The sequence below is a fragment of the Emys orbicularis genome, chromosome 6 (genome assembly GCF_028017835.1).
Source record: "Emys orbicularis isolate rEmyOrb1 chromosome 6, rEmyOrb1.hap1, whole genome shotgun sequence".
NCBI lineage: Eukaryota > Metazoa > Chordata > Testudines > Emydidae > Emys > Emys orbicularis.
The window spans coordinates 57,797,525-57,803,524 of NC_088688.1; positions in this window are offsets into that span (position 1 = coordinate 57,797,525).

The following is a 6,000-nucleotide window of genomic DNA, read 5'->3' on the forward strand; positions in this document are numbered from 1 at the left end:
GTTCGTCTGTTTGTGTTTAGAAGATTACTAGACCTGAGTAAATAATTCATAACAAATAATTTATTTGATGAATTAAACCTTTTTTTTCCTGTTTGCAAATTATCTGCAAGCAAATTTGGATATTTTTCTATGTATTTCTTATCCTAAAATATTTGAGGCTAGACCCACAAAGGGACTTAGACGCAGCATTGCAACACCTACCTTTTAGGCATCCTGTCACCTACTGGAATCCAGCACCTTGAGTTAGGCAACCAGATTTCCTATACAATGCATGGGGAGATTTAAGTACCTAAGAATAGGATTAACAAAGGCCAGCACACTGAATTGAGAGCAGCCTAAGTTACCCAATAGGAAATGCTGAGGAGACTAAGCCCTGTCCCTCAAAGGCAGGTAGGCCCCTCATGGGAAGCACCTCTTTCTCTGTGGGATATATGACTGTGAACTCTCGCCTGGAATTAGATGCCTAGACCAGGTCAGTCCTTTCTCACAAAAAAACGAGGAGGAACAAGGATTTGAGTCTCCCAAATCCCAAGTGAGTGCCCTAATCACTAGGCTGTAATCTCTCTGTCGCCTATGTCTATTAAGTATATCATACAAATATATCATACAAAGCAGAAGAGCTGCTATAGGAGAAATTGAAAGAGTCCTGCCCCAGAATATCCAGTGGTTGGGATATTTATTGGGAAATGGGAGAGCTGAGTTCAAATTTGTGCAGCACAGCAGATGGAGCAGGGATTTGTGCCTATGTCTTCCACATTCTGGGTGAGTTGTCTAAGCACCAGGACACAAGTTATTGGTGGAGGGAATTGCTTCCTCCAGCTGTCTTTTTTGTGAGGCCTGGTCCTGTAGGCTTTCTACCAGATTGGGTTCTGCAGGTGAGATAGGTGAGGGAACACCTACTGCATATACTTGTTCATAAGCCGAATTTTTTTAGTAAAAAAGGGAAGTATCAGAGAAGGGGGTCGGCTTATGAAGGGGTATAGAGAGGGAGAGGTGGGACAGTCAGCAGAGCCAGAAGGGAAGAGGCGGGGCCAGAGTCTCTCTGCTTCTGGCCACGCTGCTCTCCCCCCAGCCTCTGAAGCAGCTGCAGTTCCGGGGCTGGCAGGCTGCAGCTGTGCCGCTCGGCCCCACCCCCCAGAGCAGGCTACGGCCGTGCTACCCGGTCTGCCAGAGCAGCTCCGGCCAGGCCAGAGACATCCTCCCCTGGCCCGCCCCAGCTAAGGTGGGAAGGGATGGGATGGGGAGAGTGTGGGGGCCCTGGACTAGGGTGGGGTCATGTGGGGGGTGGTCACAGGGGTTACTCCCCTGACCCCCAGCTTCTCTCTTTCCCCTCCCCCCCAATATCCCCACCAGTTGCTGACCCGGCCTGTCAGGGTAAACCTCTGGCGGGCTGGGACACTTTGTTTACTTAGGTTTACCTCCGTGCTTGCAGATGCTCGAGGTAAACAAACCGTCTCGGCCCGCCAGCGGCTTATCCTGATGGCCCGGGCGCCAGTTTGCCAACCCCTGAATTATAGAGTCGGCTTATGAATGGGTCATAAAAAATTTCCATTTTTACTTATCCATCTTGAGGGGGTCGGCTTATAAATGAACCGGCTTATGATCGAGTATATACAGTTTGTGAATCCCACCAGAGTTTAGGAGTGAGCTAAACTCCAGGCATCAGGATTTAGGTGGTTTTGCATGTACCCACTGGCTGAAATTTAGGTTCCTAGGGGACTATACCAGTGGAAATGTATGAGCCTCTGGACTTTAGGCACCTACAGAGACAGGTAGCAGCTTAGAGGAGACTTTGAGGATCTAAATTTTGAACTTAGATGCCTAAAGTGGCAGTTAGGTGCCTAAATCCCTTTGTGATCTAGTCCAGGGGTCGGCAACGTTTGGCACGCGGCACGCCAGGGTAAGTACCCTGGCGGGCCGGGCCAGTTTATTTACCTGCTGACGCGGCAGGTTCGGCCGATCGCGGCCCCCACTGGCCGCGGTTCGCCGTCCCGGGCCAATGGGGGCGGCAGGAAGCCGCGGCCAGCACATCCCTCGCCCGCGCCGCTTCTCACCGCCCCCATTGGCCCGGGACGGCGAACCGCGGCCAGTGGGGGCCGCGATCGGCCGAACCTGCCGCGTCAGCAGGTAAATAAACTGGCCCGGCCCGCCAGGGTGCTTACCCTGGCAAGCCGCGTGCCAAACGTTGCCGACCTCTGATCTAGTCCTTGCTGAATAATTACTTAGAATAATTCTAGTGTGAAGCTCATTCCTATTAAGTCTTAAAAAAATAAAATTCAAGTTGTGTGATTGTTTCCATTCCCTGATTTGATAGAGACCCTCAATTTAGAAAAGCAGCTTAACACAAGTTTACAGCTATCCCTACTAAGCAAAGCACTTAAGCACATGCTTAAAGTTATGGTCTATGTGGCTTAAGCATGTGCTTAAACTTTAAAATACATGCTTTGATGGATAATGATAGACTGCAGAGTCAGGGCCACAGTCAAGTTTCTGGTACTATGTCCAAGGAAATTAATTTAAAATTTGCTTTCCATGAACATCCCCCAATATTTGTTTAAAATTTGCAGTTTCAGTCAAGATTCCTGCTAATAAACTATTTTCTTGAATATTCATAGCAAGGAAGCACAAGGTGCACAAGCTCCACAACCCTTGTTTGGATTTGTACCCCATGTTAGTTTTGATTTGGGGGCAACTCCAATGTGTAACTAAAGGCCAAAAGGCATTTAGAAAGGAATTCACAATCAATTAAAAGGAGGCAAGAATGAATATGTGTCTAGGTGACATGAGAGCCTTGAGGATTCAATACAGAGGGGTGAAACTTCACTTGCCCTCAGTGGACATTGGGAGTAGCTGACGAGGGAGGGTACCTCAAAAGAACCATTTGTATCTTCTTGATCCTGGGGCTGGTTTTGTATCTCCCCTATCCTCAGCATAGTTTTAGTCCCCAAAGAGCTATTACAGCGGTGATATACTTGGTATACTTCTTTGGATGGAAATTCCTATGAGTGCAATAGCCTCTTGGGGACCATTGCAAGCCAGTACATAGGCCGTGGAGCTGGGGGAGCACCCATGCTATGGCCTGACCACTTTTTGGCTGGGCCAAACCTGAGTGGCAATGCAATCCTGCATTCCAGGTTGCCACACCATTCACTCAAATTTGGAGGGGGTAGGTGTAGGGGCTTATGGGCTGCGGGCGTGGGGGGAGGTCAGGCTGCTAGGGTGGAGGGGAGACTGAGAGGGGAAGAGGAGGGTCAGGTGACAGAGAAGGGGAGCAAATCTATCCCTTCCACACTTGGTGCTCCACAGCCACTGAGCCAGCATAGTTTAGAGCCCCTGACGTTAGTTGAAGGGCCACAATCCCTGCCCCAGGGTCTGTGGAATGAGTAAGAAGAAAACAAAAAATTCCCATGGAAAAAATAGGACAATTGCTTTTCCTTCTCAGCATCTATGTTTCTTTGAAGATTTGCTAGAACGCCTTACATAAGGACAGGAAGAAAGGCTGAATTATAAAATCTGGATGATCTCAGAGGGTGACTAAGCTGCAAAAACTGTACTGAAGGCATTTCAGAGCCAGAATATATTGTGCAACATCACTGAGAAAGCCTGTTTCTGTGCTTTTCCTGGTGAGGCAGGACTTAGCTCCAGGGTCTTTTCTCCTTCTCACTGCCTCTAAGAGCTGACTCCTTCATTCTCTCCCACTGCTGCTGCTTTCCCTTTTTCAACTGTCAGCTCTTGTCTCTTCCTCACAGGTCCTCTTTCAATATTTGGCCCCCTTTTCAGACCAAAGCTGTTGGTCTGAACTGGCAGGAATCTTTCTGTTTCCTAGGCTGCATGTGGATGTGTGTGTGCGCGTACTCGCTGGTCTTTCCGCCACTCACTCTATGCCCTTTCCCAACAAGCAGTAAAGGAAGACCAGATTCGTTATCGGAATTCAGTTGGAAAGATGTTCAGATATCGAAACATCTGTTGCAAAATAGTTTTAAATGGTTTCGTGGAATGTATTTTTCTCTCCCCTCCTTTTATCTGATTCATCAGAAAGCACTCATATCATTCTTCCTATTTCTCTGTATCAAGACATACAGAAAAGGGGAAGATTTATAATGCTGCATATGCTGTTAAAGCCAAATAGGATTTCCACCCTGTAAATAGCATATCCTAGGAAGGCATTTTTAGGAAGAAAGTAGCTTTATATAAGGTTTGCGGTTACTTTTTTAAAGATACACCTCTACCTCGATATAACGCTGTCCTTGGGAGCCAAAAAATCTTACCACGTTATAGGTAAAACCGCATTATATTGAACTTGCTTTGATCCGCCGGTGTGCGCAGCCCCCCCCCCCCCCCGAGCACTGCTTTACCGCGTTATATCCGAATTTGTGTTATATCGGGTCGCGTTATATCAGGGTAGAGGTGTAATTGCCATAGGCATCCTAATGCAACCTGAAATGAGTGCTAGACAATAGTTTACTTCAGCTTGCTGGATTCAGCTAATAACACAATTCATCTTGACTTGAGGAAAGGGTTTAAGATATGTATAAGCTATGTTTCAATAACTGTGAGTCTTAATAATAAAAACAACAACAGTGGACTGTTGCCTTTGCTACTGATTTCTGACTCCCTAAAAAAGAGGATTTAACAAAATTGATATAGAGCACAATCCTGCTCCTGAGTGCTGCTGAAACAAATATGGAGAGCTAAAGCCCTGGCACTCAGCACTCACTGTTTGTTCAGCAGAGAGACTTCAACATAGCGTGCAGAAATATAGAGTGCTCAGCAGTGTAAGCAAACCTTTCCACCCACACTGAAACCAAAATGGTTGAGGAGGAACAGAAGTGGGTGTGATAGGATTAACTGACTTTGTACTGGAACCTGGTGCTGAGACAAGGGGGAAGACACAGAACAGTTCAGGGTCATAGTTGTATAGGGCAATCTGGTGATTGAAAATGGTGGGGGTAGCAGCTATTTTTAGGATTTTCAGTTACTCCTACTGCCAATGTGTTTAAGAGCTAGACGAAAGTAAAGAGGAGGGGCAGCTACAAGAGACATTGACAGAAATGCTAGAGGTTGCTAAGTGATGGATCTGCAAAGCAGGGGATTACAATTCCTTCAGCTCCCTCTCCACTGTACATCCCCTTCCTCCTGGCTACGCAGGGACTACGTTTCCCATAACCCTCTGCCCACTGCACTTCTCCTTCCCCTTTCCCTGGACAGGTAAGGGGAAAGGCCTGACTTCTGAACCACGAAGCGGCCAGACTCTGTCTGGCAGTGGTGGAGCTACATGGCAGCAGAGAGCTGGAGAGAGAAGCCCCAGGAACAGTAAACAGAGCCACATGTGGAACAGGCAGTGACTGCCAGACATCCCAGATAGGTGCAGCTTTGTGGGTTTAGGGGGGATCAGCAGTGGCTGGGCAGGGAACCGGTAGTAAGGGTCCCCAGTGGGAGACACTGACTGAGCCTGGTTTGGAAACCAACAAATGTTTATTTGCTTGAATAGAGACTGGACTGGAGAGGGTGCCCAGGCACTGAAGAGCCCCGACTCTCAGCTGGACTGTCGGACCCAAACAAGAACTGCTGCTGCTCACTTTGAACTGTAACTGTTTAAGTCTCTGCACCTAGAGTATTTGCAACCTTTACTGCTAGCCCTAGTAAAAACCTTTCCCTTAGTCATGTGTCTGTGTGTTTATTGGGACCCACCAGGACTAGCACCTACCAGGCCTAGCTACTGAAGCACCTACAGTGCTTGCCTCTGAGACTGAGATGAAGTACATTGGGCATGCTGCTGGCACTCTATGGGTTTGGCATACAGAGTAACCTCAATAATTATACCAGGAAACATTCTGTCTCACAGTCAGCTACTCAGTGCTCATGCTATGTTTTGAGCACAATGGCTGTGATCCACTAAAGTACTTAGGCTCCTAAACCACAGACGTAGATGCCTAAGTCCCAGTTTTATACACTTAAGTCTCAGTTTGGACTCCAGTGTGATTCACAAAATTCCCATTG